Genomic DNA, 22,973 nt, shown 5'->3' with positions numbered 1-22,973 from the left:
ACAGGGCTGTTCTTAAACCAAGGAACCACTGTATTTGTGTCCTCTTCAAGGAACGGAGGAATCAGAATCAGAATCCCCCTTCATGTAAAGATGGTCTACACGGGTATATCAGCACACACACAGAGTTCCTTCACAAGCCAGTTGAATGCTTGGGTGGCAATGTGGCGTAGTGGATGGGGTGAGTCAACAAGGCCCCACAATCCCCCTTGTGCATTTTTTCAACGTATGTAGGTGGTCATCCTTTTTGATTGGCAAGGACTCTCCAGGTGCTTAGTCTTTCCCATCACCTATCCAATCCTTTTAACAGGACATGCCAGGCACTGAACTCTGAGCCTTCTGCGTGCAAAGCAGTTGATTCACCAACGAACTGTGGCACCCCCTCCTCACATTGTTTTCATCGACACTTTACTGAGGAGGTGTGTGTTGGCAATGCCCATGTGGTTTGGGACCCTGCCTTTTCCGGGTATGAACCTTTTTATTGCAGATAAATTGATTTAGGACAGGATAGATAAAGCTACTGCTATAGCAGTGACAGGTTTTGAAAAGGAGACTAGGCCCTTAACCTAGTATAAAGCAATATCATACCACCCTACTTGCATGACACAGGCCATTTTATAAGACATGGGTTAAATGGGTGTCTAGTGTGTACCTACAATGCAGCCATGAGGCACTTCAGAAGTCTTTGCTTCAGTCTGGGGTGTATTAGACAGATCCCACCTTGCCTTCAACAAGTCTGGAATCTTTCCAAACGATCCCACTTCAGTTCAAGATTCACCTGAATCCACTGCAAGGTCCTAATACTAATACTAAAATGTTTTTCTTGGAGTTTTTATATCTATATAATATACTTAGTATATGCTGATATACTTAGTATATAACTAACAAGAGAGTTTGAAATTAGGCTTGTGACTTCATTTTTTAAATATAAATATATATATAGTATATAATAAATATAAAAATAGTGCTTAAACATATGGGTGTGATTCAACTAAGTTACTTAGAAAAGACTCCTTGAAATAAGCATGGCTAAGTTAGGTCAAGTAATGTCAGTGGGTCTACTCTTAGTTGAAAAGTATCCAGTCCAATTGATTTCATATTCACAATGTCTTGACATTTTTTTTCTCCATTTCACTATATGAAAGTTACCGTATATGTCCCAACTGTATCTACTAGGTGCCCACTATGTGACACTGGGTGTCCATTTGGCCATACAACTATTAGGTTTTTTTTTTTTTAATGGCCTTGCCTGACTTGCTTCCAGAGTGTACCATTCTGAGGCTTCAGCCTTCTGGAGGAGAGTATATGGTTAAATAAGACTTAAAGAAGTAAAGCAAGCTGACAGAGCCTTTTGGGATTCCTCATGGTCCTGCAATGAGTAATAACACCACATGTTAATTGAATTCCCTGCTGTGTGGATTGAACAAGTCCCTTTCCCCTGCTATCATGGACAGCCTGGCTGATTTATATCACTTGTATAAGACTAGGCCGAGAATAAGAACCTGTTATTCAAAGGGTCATTTTGCAGTAGTAGTGGAACTAAGTCACCACAAGCAGCCGATTTTTGGTGCGATGCTCCTTTTATTCATTCGACATCAGTGTACATGACACAAGGAAGATCCCTGTCCCAAGGAGCTGCCCAATTTGTCGATTTCTCTCATTGCCTCCTAGAAAACTTCAACATGTGAGCTGATCCAGGAGATGGTGAGCTGCAATCTTAAAGAGAACTGGAAATGGATTGGGACCCTCAGAAGTTGGGTGATCATGCCATAAAATGCATCTAGACAGGCAAGGACTGCTGCTGACATTCATAACCGCTGTGGAGGTTTGTAATAAAAATAAGTGCGTAAGATTGCACATTATCCTGGAAATTTAAGTCTATCCACAATAAACATTCTGCTTCATATGGGCAGAGACGGAAATGTATGAATTATTCATATTAGTTATGAATGCATGTAACACCCTAGCCATCAGTATGAATTATGTTGCATGATAATTCAGCCATTTTGGGGTGTGGGTGTGCAGTTACACACAAGCTTGCAAAGGCCTCAGGCCATTTCTATGGCACTTTTATTGACACCAGCCACAGTTTGTTGACCACTCAGTTGTGCTTTCAGGAAAAATATGGACACAGTCCAACCATGATTTTTAAAAATGATTTTGTGTATTTATAATATTATTATTTAGAAATATTGCTTCTGAACCCAGATGTGGTATAGCAAGATACCATGGCTGCAAAAAGCCAACTGGTGTCCTACTTTATGCCCCAGTGGCTATGGTGCCAGGTGTCAATCCGAGAGGTGGTTTTAAAACTCTCGTGAAAGTTCAGTTTTAAGTGAAAATTTATCCTAATATACACTTTTTTTGGATGCAATTTTGCCCAACACATTTTTGCAAGCATTTCCCCAAACAGAATGCATTTTTGTATGTTGTTTTCTCTAACATATGCATCTTCATGCAGACTTTCCCCTAATATATGCAATTTTGTACACAGTTCTGGGTTGGAGAAGCGCAGAGTACAACATTTGGAGAAGTGGGAATTCTGAAGGACAGCTGCATTTTGGTTTGTGTATTGTTGTGGGACATGCAAATTAGGTAGGTTTTTATTCAAATGAATTTCACCCCATCTCTACTTATGCTCAACCCAATTTAAATCTGGCCAGGTGGCAATTCTAGGTACATCTGGATATCTATTTTTTTTTAAAAAAAATGAAAGGCAGGGTGAGTAGCTTAACATTGTGTCTTACCTGTATTTTTTTTAGAAACAAATTCTCTTCTATTAAAAATAGTAGAACTAATTTAGTAGCATGTTCAAATAGGGATAATAAAAAAAAAATTCTGTAAGGAAGAGAAAATCTTTTGGGGCCCAATTACTGTTAATTTGTAATCCTGGAGGTCAAGTGCCTGATTAAATATTAACATAGGAGAAAGGTCACTGTCTTTTGCGATTCTCTCTGCCCTGTTTCAGTATTCCATCAGATACAAAGAGCTCTTTCAGTGAGCGTTTCATGAGAGAAGAATTGTTTTGCTTGAGCCTAATCAAGGCCTGCCTTATGGTTTTCATCTTCAAAAACGAAAACCAATCACTTGTGGTGTCATATCTATGGAAGTTTTCATGGACTGGTTGGATGCAGAGACTGGTGGGACTGGTGGGAGGCACCAACTGGGGAACCCGCAAGGGAAGAAGGCTCAGAGCCAGAGGGTGGGTGGTGGGATGATGATGAGTGGTCAGAGGGAGAAGAGCAAGCAGCCTGGGAGGAGGAGTTGTCAGAAGGTGAAGAGGTAACAGGATTTAAGGAGCAGGTGGAGTCTGTGGCAGAGAGAAGTCCAGTAGCAGACATAGAAGCAGAGGCTGGACAGCAGGGAGACCAAGAGGCAGAGATGAGGCAGGCTGGTGAAGAAGCCAGGGGGTCTCCCCCTGCCTGTTGAGACTATCTCCTCTCCCCCTGGTCTACCAGAATCAGAAGCAGTATGAAGAGGGCAGAGCAAAGACAGGCAAAGCGTCGGAGTCTCGGATTGCTTGGGAAAGGACCTGGGGTAGGAGGAGACTTAGGGTACTGTGGGAAGGTGGGGACCTTCAGTTCTTGCAAATACCTCATTGAGGCTAGACCTACTGGGAAGAGTTGCCACACTCATTAGGCCTGGCCTCCTGAGCTGTTTTGTTTCTTTGAATAAAGATAGTTAACTTCACTGGCACCATGAGAGTTATTGCTGAGCTGCTCCTGACACCCACCCTGACAGAAGTCAATGCATCTAGTGGGTTGGTTCCTTTAAATGTTTGGATCATCAACCAGCAGGTGATACTGAGAAGCATCCACTTTGGAAACCCACAGGGAGCAAGAGCCTGTGGTCTTGAGACTCGGTGGGCGCCAGAAGCGACCCCCAAAGCGCTGAAGGAACCCCGTAAGGGGCTCCGGAACGTGGAGGGGGTAGAGGCGCTGTGAGTCGTTTCGCGATCCGCGGAGTGAAGCCGCGCTGCTGCTGCCGGTGAGCGCTGACCTCTCTTCCTGAAAACTTCTGATTCGGAAAAGCAACAACCCGTGAGTAAAGAAGGACTTTATAACGCTTTTGGTTGGCATGCATACTTATGGTATGACAAGGTTAAGATCAATAAGGCCTTTAAGAACCATATTGTCAGAAAAGCAGTGTTTAATGTCTGGACAAAATATAAAGACTTATTGGAAAACAAAACTCCAAGGTGGCTTTCACCTCTGGAAGCTAAGGCCCGAAAAAGACCCAATATGGAGGCCAAATGGCCAAAATATTGGGAAATACTAGAAAAAGATGGAGACAATTGGAAATTGCAGAGTTTGGAGAAATTAAAGGATAAAGTGCGAGACTGGTTACACTACGCTCAGATTAAAGAAGTTTTTAAAAATGACAAAAAGTTAGGGTTCCAGGTGGAGAAATCGAAATTGGAAACAGAACTGTTAGAACCTAAGACTAAGGTACTTTCAAGAATGTATAACTTGCTGTTAAAATGGAACACACAAGACGAAACGGTTAAATCGGCTATGATAAAGTGGGCACAGGATATTGGGTATAATATCATGTTTGATGACTGGGAAAGGTTGTGGACCACTGGGTTGAACTTCACTGCTTGTAACGCTTTGAAGGAAAATGTAATGAAAATGATATATAGATGGTACATGACCCCAGTTAAACTTGCCAAAATATACCACCTGTCTGATAATAAATGTTGGAAATGTAAAGAAAATGAAGGAACATTCTTTCACCTCTGGTGGACATGCCCTAAAGTGAAGGCTTTCTGGGAAATGATATATAATGAGTTAAAAAAGGTATTTAAGTATACCTTCCTTAAGAAACCAGAGGCCTTTCTTCTGGGTATTGTCGGCCAGAGGGTGATAAAGAAGGACAGAACTTTTTTCTTGTATGCAACAACGGCAGCAAGGATACTCATCGCTAAATACTGGAAAACCCAAGATCTACCCACACTGGAAGAATGGCAGATGCAACTGATAGACTATATGGAAGTGGCTGAGATGACCGGCAGAATCCGAGACCTGGGAGAGGAGAGGGTTGAAGAAGATTGGAAGAAATTCAAGATTTACCTACAAAAATATTGTAATTTGGTTGAATGTTAATAAGGATGCTAGATCACAAACAATTGAGCACCACTAAAATAGTTGGAATTAGGATGATAAGTGAGATTGAGGAAAATATAATTTTTTTTGGAGAATTATTAATTATATTTAAACGAGCGGGACATAAGAACACAAACAAGTTGATAAATTGCTGGCAAAAATTTATAATGATGTAAGTGGGAGTGGGAGACGTGAGGGAGTCCAAAGAAGTTATGAAACTATGTTATGAAATATGTTACATTGTTTACTAATTTTGCATTGGTATTTAAAAATCTCAATAAAATATTATTTTAAAAAAAAAAAAAACAGATTTGGGGGGACAGGCCATAGCTCAGCTGCAGAGCACATCTCAGGTTTAAGTGATAGAATCATAGAGTTCCTGGCATTTCAAGCTAAAAGAAAAGGAGCAGACTGCTTCTACCACCACCATCACTCATTATTGATGGTGTTATTAGTCTAGGGAAGAAAGCAGACATTTCCAGTCCTGAGGCAGCTTGGGAAGTGATTTTTTTTATCAGAACCATGACAGGGGAAAGAGTTAAATCCTGCTCCCTGTGTCCCAGAGCCCCAATCTCTCTATTTCGCCCTGCCCCAACAGCTGTTGCTTAAAGAACAAAAATCAGGGTTGTTCAATGCTGACATGTGTTTAGCATCACATCTAGTTCGGCCTTAATTTATTTAAACGAGCTGCATAAATCCCAACATGTTTCAGGCAAATAGCTCTCGATTAGCAAATAGAAGAGCAGATAGAGGCTACCTTTGGAAGAAGAAGAAGAAGAAGAAGAAGAAGAAGAAGAAGAAGAAGAAGAAGAAGAAGAAGAAGGTCTTAACAATTAAGTATTTCCCCCCCTGAAATAAACGCACACAATGAACACTGAGCAATACTTCAATGGCACATGTATAGGAATGATTACCGTGGTATGAAGTGAATGATACTTACACCTGAGTAAGGGTGTGTAAATATAGGCTTGCAGCCCAAAACATGCAAATGAACGTACCAATAATTCTGCAGAGAAAACAAAATTTAAAAATATGTACAGGGATCAAATTATATTTCCTCAAAACGTAAGGAAAAACAGAAAACAAATCTCCTATGGTACAAAATGTAACTTAGGAACTTAGGCAACAACCATATACAGAATCAAACCACGAAGGCTCTGTGAATAACAACAACAAAAACATTTAACCCTCAAATAAGCAAGGACTGGAACAGCTTTCCGAACTCCTCACTGATCAATAAAAAGAATAGGATTCCTGGCATAGCTTCATATCAAAAGGCTTGTCTAACTGGGAATGCTTGTATAACTTAGGCCCCAAATCTCTGAAAGACTGCCTCCTTCCCAACAGACCCTGTCAGGTTTTAAGATCAGCAGGGCAGACCCTCTTGGTAGCTCCACTGCCCTCAGAAGCTAGGAATGTTGGGGGGTCCGGGAGAGGGAAATCTCTGTGGCAGCCCCCAAGTTGTGGAATCCCCTCTCCGCAGAGGCGTGTCTGGCACCTTCATAATACAGCTCTTGAAATCTGTTGGAGATGCACTTCATTGGACACCTGAGATGTGCCTTTGGGATCCACCCTATTGCTGTGATTTGATTATTTTTCATGTTGAATTTAAGATTGTTGCAATCTTCCCTGTTACCTCCTGGCGAAGGTGGGTAATAAATTTAACAACAGCAGCAGCAGCAAAGAGCATAATCATAGTTATATCCTCCATGTGAAGAGGTATCAGGGCTACATGCTAAGTGCTTATGGGCTGAGAAAGTTCCAAAGTACGTAGGAAACTGTGCTCCTAATGCAGCATTTTACACAAGCTTCTTGGCAGAGAGCTCTAGTAGGTATTAAAACCTGTGGTCCTCCCAGACTCAAATCAAGGAGTGGTGTGAGAAAGGCATGTGCCCAGGGCAGCGGGTGTGTGTGTGTGTGTGTGTGTGTGTGTGTGTGTGAAGCATCGAAACAGCATAATGTGTGAGAAAGAGAGCAGAAAACCTTTATTGCTACATTTTATGGACATTTTTCCTTCTCAGGTCCATTGGCTAATTAAAAGAGGAATTAAAAAATCATCTTGTTTTTAAGGTCTGATCTTATCAGCATTACAGTGGTACCATAGCTGTCAACGTTTCCTTTTTTCAAAGGGAAATTCCCTTATCCCGAATAGGATTCCTCGCAAGAAAAAGGAAAAGTTGACAGCTATGCAGCAGCGGGAGGCCCCATTAGCTAAAGTGGTACCACAGGTTAAGTACAGTTTCAGGTTAAGAACGGACCTCCAGAACAAATTAAGTTCTTAACCCAGGTACCACTGTATTATTATTATTTTTAAAATGTAAACTGCTTAAAAGTTGTGGTGATTAAGCTGTGTACGAATCCAGATAGACAGGTAGATAGGTAAGCAGATGAATTAAGATATATATTGCTGAATAGCCTAGTCGTAAAACAAGCCAAAACAAGAAGAAAAAAAAGGCGGAGCAGTGCCCACGTAGGTACAACCGGAAAGGTATGGTTTATTTCTATTTATTTTCTCACATTAATTTTCTCCCTTTCTTCTGTCATGGAATCCAAAGGGTGGTTCCCCAGTAGGCCCTCAACCAGGCACTGAACAGACCCAGATACCTATTTAGCTTCAGCAAGCCAGGGAAAGGCTTTTTACTTCTTTATTTTATTAAATTTATATATCGCCCTTCTTCACCAAGAAATCCCAGGGTGATTTGGTAATATTGCTTTGCTAATATGGCGCCCTGAGTGAAGACAAAAGTTGCACCCTCCTTCCAGTATTTCTCATTTTCACAATAATTCATTTTGATACAGTTGCTTTTAAATATTTTCACTAGGTACCTGCATAAATATAGGCATTATTATTATTATTATTATTATTATTATTATTATTATTATTATTATGTGCCCTCTCAGCCCAGCACACTATACAGAGAAACCACCCTCATCACGTTAAATCCAGCACAGGTAAAACGGTAGTCTGATTTGTCTTCATACTATACCTTGGTACCCTATTAGATAGGGACTGTTGGTTATGTATCAATCCGTTTATCATTCAACTGATGTCTTACAACAACATTAGCATAGCTCAACGGTAGCATAAAGTGCCCGGTTCAAACCCTGGTGATTCCATTTGTTAAAAAAGTTCAGTCAGAACACCTAGCGAAAAACCTTTTCTGGAGTGCCACCGCCAGTCAGGTGAGTAGACAACTCTGCCTTTAACTAGAAATGAGACACCTATAGTAAGATTGACTCTCTGGTCAGGAAGTCCTCGTCCTTTAACTGCCTCCTCATGCACTTCACCACCAGGTGGCAGTGTAGTAATTACAATCTGCTCTCTGGATTTGTATTCTTGCATCACCATAAAAAAGAGCTCTTTCCCAGACATACCGGGTAGGGCTTATATTCCTGTAGTCCTCTAGGAGGCTGTCCACCAATGATTCATCCGAACTGAATTCTGCTAAATCTGGTCTGTGCATAAATGTTTTGCTTTCTCATTTTTAAAATGAACTGTGAATACATATTTAACATTTAATGATAGGGCTTACCCGAGAAATGCCAGAGAGGCAAAACAGCCTGCATTTTGTGGGAAACATATTAAGAATCTGAGGTATCTAGAAACAGCTTTTGGGAAAGTAGTCCGGTGTTCAGAGTCCAGGCAGAGAGGCCTGAAGAGCCTGACACATATTGGGCCGCCGTTAGTTTTATATGCATAGATGCTGAAAAAAAGAAACTACGGAAGAATTTATGTCAATTCATGCTTTCCAAAACCTTAGCTTGCAGGATGGTGTTTTGATTTATTGTATGTAACAGATTTCATTAATTTTTTATTATATTAAACAAAATATTATACGCTGCATTTCAAGACAAAATCTTCCTGAGACGGCTTACATCAAACTACAATATCCATGAAACCACAATGTAAAGGAACCACTGCAATATTAAAACAGCTGCAGTTAAAACAATCTAGGGCACCACATATCATTTAGTTTCAAATTTTTGTAATGGTGTAAGTTCCTTTATTATTAAGTCTCACACAAGAACACTATTTGTTTCCTCCCTATAGATACTAATTTATTGGAGAATGTGAGAATTCAGCAGAGAATGTGCATAGACACCAGTAGTTCTGCACATTAACACAGAGGGAAGGAGAATGTGCAGAACATGAAACCACGAGTAAGGCAGTTTGAACGTTGGATAGTCAGCACATATAGTCTCCAAGGGATTCTGGAAAATGTGCATTATGGAAAAATTGCAGTCAGGCAGTATAGACATTGTCTATTTGTCAGTGTCCTGATTCTCAGCCTACTTACCATTTTGCTTGTGAAAAGCCCTGCCACAATGGGGGAAAAATTGTGCCTTTGTTGTTACCATTGCAACAGATTAACACAGCTTCTCTTCTATGGAAACTGCATATAATTTAACAGTTTGTGCATTGGACCGTCAAGGAGGAAACAGTGGTGAAAAGACAATGGAAACTCATCCCAGATTTGTCTCATAAAAATAGCTTGCATTACTATGGGTTGAAAGCCAACATTAGTCCTACTTAGAGTAGACCCATTAGAAGCCATGGGCAAGTCCACTGCATTCAGTGAATCTACTCTGCATATGACTAATCGGGGATCTCAGGCAATGCATTTACCATCTTGTTACCCAAACTGCAGGGAACTGCTGAGCTATCACTCTAAAGAGGACACAAAATGCACTAAGAGTTTATTCATCATTAGGAAAAATGCACTGGGTTCATAAATACTGAATACAAATTGCAAAAGTAATACAAATGTTAAAGGACATGGCCTTTCGTTAGATCAAATGTCAGTTCTGCTTGATTTATTTGGTTAATAGACAGAGAACTGGTAGCGAATCAATTAATAACAAGTAAAATAGAAATTACAAATTTTGGGGGATCTACAAATGATTGGCTGGTTGTGGTGTGTGCCTGTGCATATGCATATGTACAGTTGCCCACCGCTTTGACAGTCTATAAACTTTCTCACCTATATAAATAAATGTGTGGGAAATAACCAAATCTAAGAAACTTTACAAATTTGGCTCAAATTAAGATGACAATACAGCAAAGTTATAGTGGTCTAAATGGTTAATTACTGGAAGAGTCGTTTTGGAGAAGAAGCAAAATACAAATATAGTCCTTACTCTGAATTATATAACGATAAGGTAGGACTGAAATATTTAATTTTCTCTCTCTGTACGTACAGAAATACAAGCAAACTATTAGAAGAGGGAGTTTACAATAATTTAACATAGAGAGACAATCTGCTGAGGATCTACACTATATCCTCATTCTGTCAATCATTGTTATAGCTTGTGTTGATGTATTTATAGGCACTTCTGTGTAATAAGTGGTAAGTATTGACCATACAACCTCTGGGTAATTGCCTCCTACATAGTTCGATGTAATGTAAAAGCTCCCATGTTTGAGCTTCATTATGTTTCCTGTGGAAAGAGCCTGAAGACTGGATGTGCAATGACATTTCCCCCCAACTGTATCACATCTGGGTGTTAACACAGTGGCAGACCTCCGCGGAACGACACTAGCCAAATAACCCACCGTGCTGGGCTGCATTAGATTGTTGTGCATGTCAACTGTTTGCATTGTGATGAGCCAAAACATTACGAGGAACACTGCTGTTCCGAAAACGACATTTTCGAAACCATTTTTCATTTTATAACTCCCACAAGCTTAAGTGCTTGCCACCTGCAAACCCAGCTTGGTGACTCAACGCTGCTGCTCTTTTAAGCCAAAGAATTTGCAGCGATTTTTAATGGGGAAAATTAATTGCAGAGTAAAGGGCTTAATGGCTTTAGGAAATGAGCAACATATGTCCACATCCAATAAGAGGGATCCAGACATGCAATTGTTTGCTGCTTAGGGTAAGATTTTGTGCAACTCCTACAATGGCAGTTAGGCCAAACCCCTAAGCCCCACTGAATACAATATACATGCTTAGAATTGCATGCTTTAACCTCCCTACTAGAAGAAAAGCTTCTATTGGACACTAAGGAGGAAGAAGTATGAATTGAAGGGTGAAAGAAGAGAACGAAAAGCACAGTCTATGCACACTTTGAGAGCAAGTCTCACACAGAGTTACTTCTGAGTCAACATACAAAGGACAAAGGCTGCAGAGAGTTTTCTCTGCTAGAGTTGTGTGGTCTTATTTTGCTGCTGCTGTTTTTACTTTGCATTGATCTTAATAGCCTCCAGCATTTTTTTTAGGCTGATAGGTGATTACTAGGTTTGTTTGATAATTATGATTTTACAGAGGTTGGAGTGGGAATGGCTTGTATGTATAGGGGCAATAGAGTGGGGGGGGGGGTGAGGACTGGCAGACGTGCTTATCTCCCTCAGGATATTCTAAGTCTGGGGTCAGCAAATTTACCGCGCCTCGGGCCGGTGTCTCCAGCACCGATCGCGCGGTGGGCCGGGGGGCAGGGGAGCGCGTGCCCATACGCGTGTGCACATGCTATTTTCGGCGCACTTCTGGGTCGGAGGAGCACCGGAAACAGCTTGTGTGCATGTGCACGAGCCTCCTCCGACCCAGATGTGCACTGGAAATAATGCTTGCACATGCGCACAAGCTATTTCTGGTGCTCCTCCGACTCGGACGTCAGCAGCCACACAGTGCAGCGCCGGTAAGAGCGGGCAGTGGGGGTCACCGTGGGCTGGATAAACGAGTCCCTTGGGCCTTATCCGGCCCGTGGGCCTTAGTTTGGAGACCTCTGTTCTAAGTTTTGTCTGTCTCCTCCTCCTTCCTGAGTTCTACAAAGGCGAAAGTGAGACGAAGGATGAGTTAGCAGTGCCAACGCCTGGACTGGTTGTAAGTAAGAGGGCAGGCTGAGAGTAGTGGGGCAATTTTGCACTTGCCTCATGGGCCAGCTGCCACTGAGTACAAGTCCACTCTGCTCAACTTCCTGTTTTCAAAGAAGGCAACCTACAATGCCCCAAAGAGGGGGAAAGAAAAGCATTGCATACAATGGGCTCCTTTTGTCTGGAGGAGGCTGGGATCCAGCAGAAGCTCCTACTGGAGTATGGGGGCAGGCAAGGGCGATGTGTCCCATTTTGCCACTTGAGGGGAAACGGGCAGTGCCAATTTGCCCTGCAACTGCCACCACTGCCACCACCACCTCCCTGCTCCTGCCGCTGCCATGCGGGTGATCTCTCACCCCAAATCATGTGACATATTGTGCACTCCACAAGCTTTTGCATGATTTGAGGTGAAATGAACACAATCTTGCCACCAAATGGTGCTTTTCCATTGATGGCAGGGCTGGCAGGGCACCCCTGGGTGATGCTTAAGTGGCCTCACTCTGTCTAATAGCATGGCATAATCTAGAGGCAGGCTGCTGCTGGCCCTTGCACTCTCAAGCAGTTTCAGAGGGTTCGCCAGCTGTCTGGAGCAGACTTTCCAGGGACAAAGAGGGGTGGGGAAGGGGAAGGCGGGATCCACTAGTGTCCTATAAGCAAAACTCCACTCACAGGATGCTCCCTTCAGTGAAAACTTAGGACCTAAGCCACAAGAACTATGCTGTGATATCCTTTCATAAACACATCAAACAGTGAGAGGGTTCAGATATTATTTAATGTGCCTGTACAACCGGGAGAGAGGGAGAATGGACAGGGTTACATTTTTCTTCCTTACTTTCTGGCACAGATCCCTGGGGAAGGACTGCAGCTCATTGGTAGGGCCACTGCTCTGCATCCAAAAGGTCCCAGGTTCAATCCTCAGCATCGCTAAGTAGTAGTAGGGAAGACCCCTGCTTAAAATCCTGGAGAGTGGCTGCTGGTTAGAAAATAATTCTGAGCCAGATGCGGGACTATAGAGCGCCCCGCTTTATAGACCATGCTTTTTAAAGCTCTGTTCATACATAGGTAGGTAGTGCAATAATTTTAATAGCTCTCTCTCTTTTTTTTGCCTCCTCGTTTCATTTAAGTTCCCAGTGTCACCTTTTCCACTTTGTGAAGTGATTACAAAACTGATGTGCTTAACCTGAGATGCTAATACTGTGAAAACGCCTGGAGTAAATAGCTGGTATGTAAATCCCCTCGGCAAGTAAGCTCTTTGCAGTTCACTCTAATGCTAAAATTTGTATTTCAGCTACAGGGAAGGCAATTACATGCAAATAGTCCAGAATGTAAGGGGGGGGGGGGGAGAACCTCTCTTAAGCTACTGAAGTGGAGCTATACAAGGGGGGGGGTGGAATCATATGGCGCAACTGCATAAGGTAAAGATTTGAAACTCCAATGACGTTTTCTTTCATTTGGCCCTCGTTCATTATGTCAAAACAAATCAATTTGCCTTGAAAGATATAATGTCTGCCTGTCTCTGCACAGATGAATGCCCTAGTTATAACAATGTATGGATATTTAGATTATGAACTTCTGTTCACCAGGGTGATAATAAACATACATTCTGCCTTCCCTGCCTCTAGAGCTGGAGGCAGATATTCACCTTGTCCTAGTTAGAACAGTCATTGATACAAGGTACCAGCAGTCATATTAATAAAAGTTGCTGCATATTTTCCCTTAACCTCCTTTGTAAAATATAGCTTAAGCACCAGAAAACATCCTTCAGCAATGAAAGGAGGTTCTGAATGTGCCCCATCACACATCAGTCTGCCACTTCAGATACCCAAACACCTAAAAAAATAGGTGAGTTGCTTAATTCATTTTTAGCATGTTGCAGTTATCACTTTTTTCTTCTTCTAACAGAGACACTCTGCACACTTCAGTAGCAGACGAGCAGGTAGAAGTTAAACAGATGCTGTTTTCTGCAGCACAGCAGAACTTCCATGTTGGGAAAAAGCCTCACCAGTTGCACTTGCCACAGAACTGTTGAAGGTGCAGAGCCTCTGTCAGTGAAAAAGATGGTGGGCAACCTTTGGGCCAATCCTATTTCATAGAATCATAGAGCTGTAGACTTGGAAGGGACCCCAAGGGTCATCTAGTCCATGTTATTTCTATCCTGTCCTTCATCAAGCAAATCCAAGATGAACAACAAAATAAAAGCTTTTTAACATATCCCATAACTAGGAATGGGGGGGGGGGAGCAATGAAACTGAGTTCACATCTGAAGACAAACCTATCTAATATACAGTTTACTGAACAATATGGGAACCGAAATGTAGCTGTCCCTCAAAATTTTCACCAAATTTTAAAGTCCTGTTACTAAGTAAATTGTGCATAAAATGCATAGATTAGTAAAGAGCACATCTAAAAATACACCATATTAGGGAAAACCTGCATATAAAAATATGTAGATTAGGAGGAATTTGCACTGATGAATGAGATTTCTGAAGGGTTATTGCAATGGAACATGGCTGAAGCTTGCAAGATAAAATCTCATTTCTTAGTATGTTATTTTTTACAAAACAAATTAAGCAAATAATGAGAGTTGTATCCAATGCTGCAATGTTTCACTGGTGCAATGGGGGTTCCATTTCCTCCCCCCCCCAAAAAAAAATCTGTTCTGGATCTGATTTTGAGGATGTGCAGGGGGCTGAATGGGACAGGAGAGGGAGAGGAGGAAGATCCATTATGTGCACTGAAGTATCTTGCATTAGCTAAGTTTACATGTTTCACTTGGGGTGATCTCTGATTAGAACCATATCCCTGAATGGCTTCATCAAGGCTCTGGTTCCTCAGAGGATTTACTGGGCTAATTTCATTTCAATTCCATTACTTATTTCTTTCCCCAGTCTAACTACTGTGGTTGGAGCACGACACAAAATGAGCATTCAGATGATGCACACATATCTCCATGGAGAGACCTTGGTCCTCCCTAAAACAGACGATGAACACAAATCCATATGTTGCCATGACAATCATGCTGCTAAAGTCAAATATTAGACATACCCGGAGTGCTAATATGATGTTCCTCCATCATATTAGCACACTGAAAATATATTTAATAACTCCAAATCCGCCGCCTGAGGCAGCTTCTTCATTCTACCACATGGCAGGGCCAGCCCTGTTGTGATGCACACAGAAAAACCTATGCCACACAGCAAAGTGGTGTTACTTCTTGGACTCAGCCATAATGTGAATCAGTCCTGCTCTTTTAGTACATGTGCTTATTATTAAGCATGTTTATTGTCCCAATCACATTTGCTTGTATGGTCATGATTTTGAACAGGCCTAATTGTGCAAGTCAAGTACTGCTCAGAATGAGAAACAAATGAGTTCTAATTAATGGCTGAGGTCCCAGTTGTACTTAGAGTGCTGTCATTTGTACATTTCCTCAGCCGATTCATTAAGAAAACACAAAATGCACAGAAATAGTGAATAGATCAAGGTGGTTGTGGCTAATCACAGAGAACCAGAACAAGTTACAGGGTTGGCTTTGTTGTTGTTGTTAGATTTACAGATTGTTCAAAATAGTTGCCATTTCCCAGTCTCTCAACTGAGGTAGACAAAGGAAAGATACCGTATGATGGTATGTCCCTTTGTTTATTTTCCTGGAAAATGTCTACGCTACCCTTCAGTGGAGTGCATCAGAACAACCCAACAGTAAATAAAACAAGAAGAATTCAAAACACAAATGGTAGGGTGATAAAATCCAACATAAAAAATAACAGTCAGGAACAGCTCACATGCTGGAATTCTTGCAAACCAAAAAATTATGTCTGGCTGGTATTGGAATAATATCAAAGTTAGCACCAGATGAACGTTCCAGAAAAGGAGGTTCCCAAAATGGGAACGCCCTCTATTGAGTCACTGCCTGCCTGATTTCAGATAATTGTGGTGGTGGATAATTGCACAGAGGACCACATTACAACTATATATTCCAATGCAATTTCATATTTAGTGGTCTTGAAGTATGGGACAATATCTTTTTGGGATGATAATGAAGAAGAAGAAGAAGAAGATCATCAGGGATAAAGAAGAAATAGTAGAAATAACTAGGAATGGGGGAGAAAAAATTGCTTAAGTTCACATTTCATTATCTATTTAACCTAATTTATACTTCCCAAAACAATACACAAACCAAAGCACAGCTATCTTTCCAACTTCTCCAAATTCTGCAATGTACTCCTCCAACCCAAAAAGTGTACAAGGATATATATGGAAGAGGAAAGTGTGCAAAACGGGGGGGGGGTATTGGGTTGGTTTTGTTTTTATTATGTATTCTGTGTTTTTTATATTGTAATTTTATGTTGTGAACCGCCCTGAGATTTACGGGAATAGAGTAGTATACAAATTTTATATATATATATATATATATATATATATATATATATATGTGTGTGTGTGTGTGTGTGTGTGTGTGTGTGTGAAGAATCATGCATTTTATTAGAGAATTTGTTTGAAAAAAATGTACATATTAGGCAAAATTGCATACAAAAATGTGTATATTTAGAGAAATGTGCATTATAATGCCAATAAATTTTCATTGTGACTTCAGTAATAATAATAATAATAATAATCACAAACTAATATGGAAATGTGACAAACTTAAGACTTGAAAATGAGAAACTGAGAAAAACAGAAAATGACAGCATTATTAACTTCTTGTTATAGGCACAGGAATACAGTCAAGTCTGGAAATCTATCAGGTATGTGCAGGAAGTATGAAGATCACTGCCCTATTGTGAATTTAAAGACCTTTGTGACTCTTATCAGATCATCTACCTCATCAATAGTATTCAAGCTTTCAAACTGTGCAAGATTTTTCTTCAGGCTTAGGTGCTCAGAAATGAAATAGAATAAAATAGAAAAGGAAACTGGCATGTCCCAGTTTGCCTGTTAATTGGTTAAGGAACTCTGAGAAGAAAGAGGAGACTGTGATAATTCTGTTTCTCCTTGCTTGTACTAATATATGTTGTTTCTGTATTTTGAGGGCATACTAGACATATTCTTCTAGACATATTTATACTAGACATATTCATCTGAACTGGTAACTTAGTAAAACGCTGACAACTTTGAAAAATAAAACCCTTTTGCTAGCAATTGTGGTTTCATTCAGGCTAGCTTTAAAGTTCATCTGTTTTTCAGATCTTCAGCCTATCAGAACTTCCAATAATGTTTCTGTGCCTTTAAAAATTACATGCTCTGTCTCATGAGTTTTTATCATATGTGGATATTCCCACAAGCTTCACCTGACAGAATTACCATTACTACTTCCTTGTTCCTTGCAACATCATCATCATCATCATCATCATTATTATTATTATTATTATTATTATTATTATTAATATACTGCCCTATACCCAGAGGTCTCAGGGCAGTTCACAGAACAAAATCAAAATATATAACCACTAAATATATGATGAAAAGAAAAACAACAACCCAATAACCGCCTCCCCCCCAAACCTCTTAAAAGTACTGGAGCCATCTTAGATTCAAGACCTGGCAAGTTTAGTTCTGTAGCAAGCAAAGACCTTCCCAGTAATCTTGGAGCTGAATAAAATGACAGGACTGCTAACCTTTTCATACCAGTTCCTATGCCTTTAACAAGCAGCTTGATCTACAAACATAAGCATGGAGGGATTTTACTTCCCATGCGGTGAAAAGCTTTACCTGTTTATTTCTGAAAATCAAGCTGCTACTAAAGGCAGAGGAGCAAGCTAGCTTGCTTTTGTCAGCTGGCAACCCTAGTGATGGTTGTGGCTACTCAATAATGAGAGATGGGCATGACATTTTGGTGCCTGAGGCAAAAAAGAAAAAGCCAAATAGTGTCCCACACCAAGATGGTAAAACAAAAACAAATGACCATTTGCTGTCCTTTGATATAGGCACCTCCCCAATTTGCAGTGTGAGGGTGGGTGCCCCACCCTGTTGATGGTGGACCTCCTTTGACAACAGCACTAAAAAGGTTTGGAGCATTACAGTAATTAACTAAAGAAAAGCTGAGGCATCTAATCATAAGCCTGCATTTTTATTAAAGCTTATATGTTTAATCAGGGCTTGTATTTTAAAAATGAGTTCAAATTCATAAATGTTTTATGCCAGGCAGAAGACCAGCTGCCTAAGAACCTTGGCAGAATGTTTTTCTCCTAGACAAAGGGCCCCCCCTGATTTATAGCAGAAAACAATTCTCAAAGTCGTAAAAAGGGAATTACAGGCTGACAGCCAAGGTTACACTGACCCTACAAATTAAGGGTGGATAAATAGTAAAATGAGCCATATCTTCTTCCTAAGGTTAAGAAGGTCAAGAGCAGTGAAAAAGCAACTGGTCTGGCTGGCAGAAACAGAACATTTTTGGGAAGTCTTTTCTAAAGCTGTTTCTTTCTTAAACTAAGATCCTTTTAAGATTTCTTTTCCTTTTAAAAGGTTATTTATGTATTAAATATATTAGCTTAAATATAATTATGCAAAGGATTTAAGAAATGCTAGATTCTTATTTCATATAGTTGTAAGAGTTGTAACTATCCTGAAATTAAGTCAGCCACCAGCCCAACCTCCTGTCAGACAGGAGACGCCATCAAGCACTCCTGATATATGGTTGTCAGGCCTTTTGTTTAGAAACCTTCAGATGAAGGAGATCTCTCAATGTTGATGTGAACTCAAAATCCTTGACATATGTTTAAGATAAAAATTCAAGATTAATCATCTGTTTTGGAAGGCAATAGGGCAAGGAGGGCAAGAGGTGAGCTGGTAATTAAGATTCCTTGTTGAGACACATGTAAGATATATTACTACTTATTTGTCATTTATAGATAGAAGAATATATAGCTTTTTGATTTCCATAAAAGGCAAGAGGAAATGGGTGTATCTTTTGTGATTGGTTCTAGCAAACAGCCAATAGGAATTTCAACCAGGCTGATTGGACAGAGGCAGCCACAGGAGGAGCAAGGGGGCTGGATTAAGGAAATATAAGTGCTGGCCAGAATGGCAGGAGGCCAGGCCAGAGCTTGGTAACCATATACCACTGTGCCTCATATTTATTTGTCTGACAAATAAATTATTATTTTAATTTCTCTATTGCTGCGTTGAATATTTCATTCCTGCTAAGTGTTAACCACAAGCAGGGTGCTACAAAGCAAATATTATCAGACATAGAAACTTTTGGGGAAGGCTTTTGTTCGCATGGTTGTGAGATTGCTTCAGAAATTATTTTGACTTTCTGACTTATGAGCTCTAATGAAATAGTTCTGACGCTCACGTTACTGACTTGACCAGCATTTAATGCCTTTGTTGAATGAAACTATGAGTAAATACATGGACAAATTAACTATTTTTGGCACAGAGTTTTTCATATCGGCCAGCTGACACAGAAACGATTCCAGCTAATTTCCTTTCCCTTCTGGCAAAAGGCTAATCAAACACTTTAGGGAGATATTCAGCACTAAGCCTCTGATATGCAGGCAAGGTTTCAGGACATTTTTGAATGCTTGCTTTAAGTGAGGGGTAGAGGCTTGGTTTATTCAGGCTGCAGAGTGCCACAATTAACACACAGAAATAATCCCACCAAATTAAAAAGGCACTTATATGCCTGTGTGTTCCATTTCTTTCAGAACTTCTTATATTCCTTGCTGTTCCAAGGAGGTGCCAGTCCTCTGGAACAAAGCCAGATTTCCTTAGGGGAATTGTGGCTCCTAAAAATTGGGTTGCCAGCTTTTTAACATGCTGCCCACAGCTGTCCCTTTAAGAGCAGCACAAGCTGCAGCAAGTTAGCAGGTGATAATGTCTAAGGCAATGCCAGAGTCTTTCAAGGACATACTTGGGCACAGCAGGGACAGTGAGGTGTGTGACAGAGGGACATTCAGAGGGCTCTTGACCCCTTGACTGAAATTCCCCACACCTGAATTAGTGGAAGAGAGAGGAACAGGTTCATGGAAGTGTATTAATAAGGAGCAAGGCAGGCAAGGGAGCAAGCAAGAGGAGGCCTCCATCTGCAAACAGTGTTGCCTGGGCATTTGTACTTGCTACTTTAAAAGCTCTGGACCTGCAGCTGCTGTATCTATGGTTCTGCTGATCCCTTCACATTCCTATTAACCTCCCTTGCTTGCCGCTGCTTCAGAGTGTGATCACAGAACAGATGCAGTTCTGTATGGCTCCAGCAGTTGTAGAAGCACTAGGTTTTTGAAGAAGGATAAAAGAAGAGTAAGATTTTTCCAGGAACAGGTGCAAAGAAGGCATCTAAAAATAATAATAAAAAAATGGCCCAGATACCTGGATTGCTGAAGAGGGCAGGAAGCTGAGTTTTCTTTCTCTTTCATACATTGCTGTGGAACTTGGGGAACACCTCCTTTTTACTTTGTTAGTGCAATCATATGAGTGCTTATTTATAAGTAAGTCTCACTGTGTTCAGCTTGGTCCCTAAGTACAACTAGCAGCCACTCGCTGAAGGAAAGCCTTCGATTTCTAGGTTGAGCCCTGGAACCACGGCATTAAAAGCTGCCTGGAAGAAAGCTTGTTGTTGCAACTGTACACTGTGCACTATCCAGCCAAGAGAAATCTGTACACCTGAGCTGCCTGGGGCTTTCACATCTGAATGTCCTATAAGTAAGATCAAAGGGACTCTGACCACAGTGTGGAAACACACATGGCTATGGTGGGGCATTCACAAAAAAGCTTATGCAGGGGGTTTGAGTAAATGACCTTTGGGATACCTTGCAACTCTACAATTCTGTGATGCAGATACTTCCACTCTTTGTCCATGAGGCTGCACTGTGTGCAAAGTGCCATGTGTGACTTACCTTATACTAATCAGAGACATGAGCTTGCATGAGGCCAATTGCTGACAATGTCCTGTACATGAGGCAGGAAGGACATCCAGGAGCCTGAAAATTTGTCACGGCCTCCATCCCTTATAGCCTGTCTGTTAGTCTTGTTTGTTACACAGATAAATAGGGTGTGGTGGTAGGGTGGCTACATGGTATACTGCTGAAGAAAATGCACGCTAATGAATCAACAGAAAGCAGTGAGATTTGGAACCCCAGATTCTTCATTGGGGCTGGATGAGTATTCAGAGCACTGAAGAGTAGAGCAAGCGCTCTCTTATACAGTATGTCGATTTCAATTGTGGACTGTGCTTGCTTTTGCAGATAAAAAGAAAGCTTTACTGTTACAGTGGTACCTCGGGTTAAGTACTTAATTCGTTCTGGAGGTCCGTACTTAACCTGAAACTGTTCTTAACCTGAAGCACCATTTTAGCTTATGGGGCCTCCTGCTGCCGCCACGCCGCCGGAGCACGATTTCTGTTCTCATCCTGAAGCAAACTTCTTAACCTGAAGCACTATTTCTAGGTTAGCGGAGTCTGTAACCTGAAGCGTATGTAACCTGAAGCATATGTAACCTGAGGTACCACTGTATTTAGATTTCCCCTTTGTTAGAGATGGTTGGTTCTTGCTGATTTTCAGGTTGCAGAATTTCTAGGGATCTCCAGGTCAAACAACAGAATATGCATTGATCTTCTTTTAAAAACTTATCTAGTCCTATGGGGTGATGCCCAACCACGCAAAAAGAAGTGGGCAAGTAATGTCAAAACTGTATTTTGACTTAGAGATGTTTTGTTACAAATCACACTAGGTAATTAATGCAGTCATATTACCTGGAGGTGGAGAATCACAGTGGTTTGAATACTGAGAGGAAGGCCCCATCACTCATGGCTGCCTTGATTTCGGGACAGGATACTTTTGCACAACTGCTCCCTGATAGAAAACTGTCATGCTGGCGGTTGAATGTCTTCTGCAACACAATATTGTCATGTGTTGGCCTTTGGTGAAACAATGAAATCAGTAATATATTTATTTGATGGGACCAATCAGTATGCGGAACATGAAGGAAGCAGACAAGTTACATATTCACAAAACCACAGAACGTGTCTGACCATCCACACAAGATATATCTCTTATCAATGATTTATAGTATAAGTCAAGTGAATAAAAATTGCATAGTCTGCAGGGGCAGCATTTTGGATTTCATTAGGTAGAGGGGAGATAGAGGCTTTTGACTGACATCTGAATATAAACCCGAAGTGTTTGAGCTGTTGAAATCAGGTGTCAAAAGCCAATATATGCTGAGTCCCCTACATGTCATTGGGGTATGCATGCCAGTTTGCTACAGGCCAGACCCATCACAAGCTGATTTTTCTGTGGTCACCATGCACTGAGCTGTGCTTTAGCCTCAATTCTTAGTCTGCAAAGTGAAAATAATAATTATTACCTTCGTCAACCCAAGGTTTTCTTAATAAGGGCCTTTAAGCATTTATATAGTAAAAGTATACTGTAAATAAGAAACATCTGCCAAGGAAGTATGTGCAGCTCCTGTGCACTCTTTAAGTTGACCATTATCTCTCTTTCCCTCCCCACTCCCACGTCCATTGCATACACAATTTGGTTACTATTTGGTTATTATAATTGCAAGATAAGCTAACATTCTAAAGCGTCTTTGGGATTTGAGGCTTAGTTAAATATGCCCCTCCAAAAAAAGAAAAAAAGAAAAAAAGTTCCCCCTTGCTTTTTTGATATAATACTTTTGTTATCACTGTATTAATAATTTCCAGGGCACTGTGGAAGACTTTAGTAAGCTGTTGCTGTGTCAATTTCACAGAGCTATATTTTTGTGCTCATTATTATTCTTGGATGTCTCTAATTTACATCTAAATGTACTGACTAATTTTGATTCAATCATGTCAAAAGTGATAGGTAATGTGTGGGAGGAGATGACAGCCCTACCCATCAGGAATTGCCAGAATGTGAATTCCTTGGGGCAATGATTTAATGCCCAAGTCAGGCACTGCTGTCAGAATTGGAGGCCAAATTATGACACATTATGCTGTACTATGGACTTGCACATACAATACGTGTGAAAAAGTGACTGAGATTGGAGTCATTAAACTATGCTTTAACCATTGCTACATTTCTCTCCCCATCTCCTTCTCTCTCTCGCTTGCCACATTTGTTCGGAATTCCTAATCGCAGTAC

The 22,973-nt window shown here is 40.8% G+C and overlaps 1 long non-coding RNA gene across 1 annotated transcript; it reads right to left on the bottom strand.

Annotated features, from left to right (window-relative positions):
• Nucleotides 1-1,708: 1,708 nt before the first annotated feature.
• LOC307214451 lies at nt 1,709-8,317 on the bottom strand. The gene is made up of 3 exons (XR_013838105.1): nt 8,090-8,317; nt 6,043-6,108; nt 1,709-1,814 (listed from the first exon to the last, which is right to left on the bottom strand). It is a non-coding gene; the product is annotated as an uncharacterized lncRNA (long non-coding RNA).
• Between the last annotated feature and the right edge of the window lie 14,656 nt (nt 8,318-22,973).

Source organism: Podarcis cretensis (assembly GCF_951804945.1).
Source record: "Podarcis cretensis genome assembly, chromosome: 4".
Taxonomy (NCBI): domain Eukaryota; kingdom Metazoa; phylum Chordata; class Lepidosauria; order Squamata; family Lacertidae; genus Podarcis; species Podarcis cretensis.
Note: the sequence above shows the minus strand (reverse complement) of the source record. Positions and strands in the feature narration are given on the sequence as shown.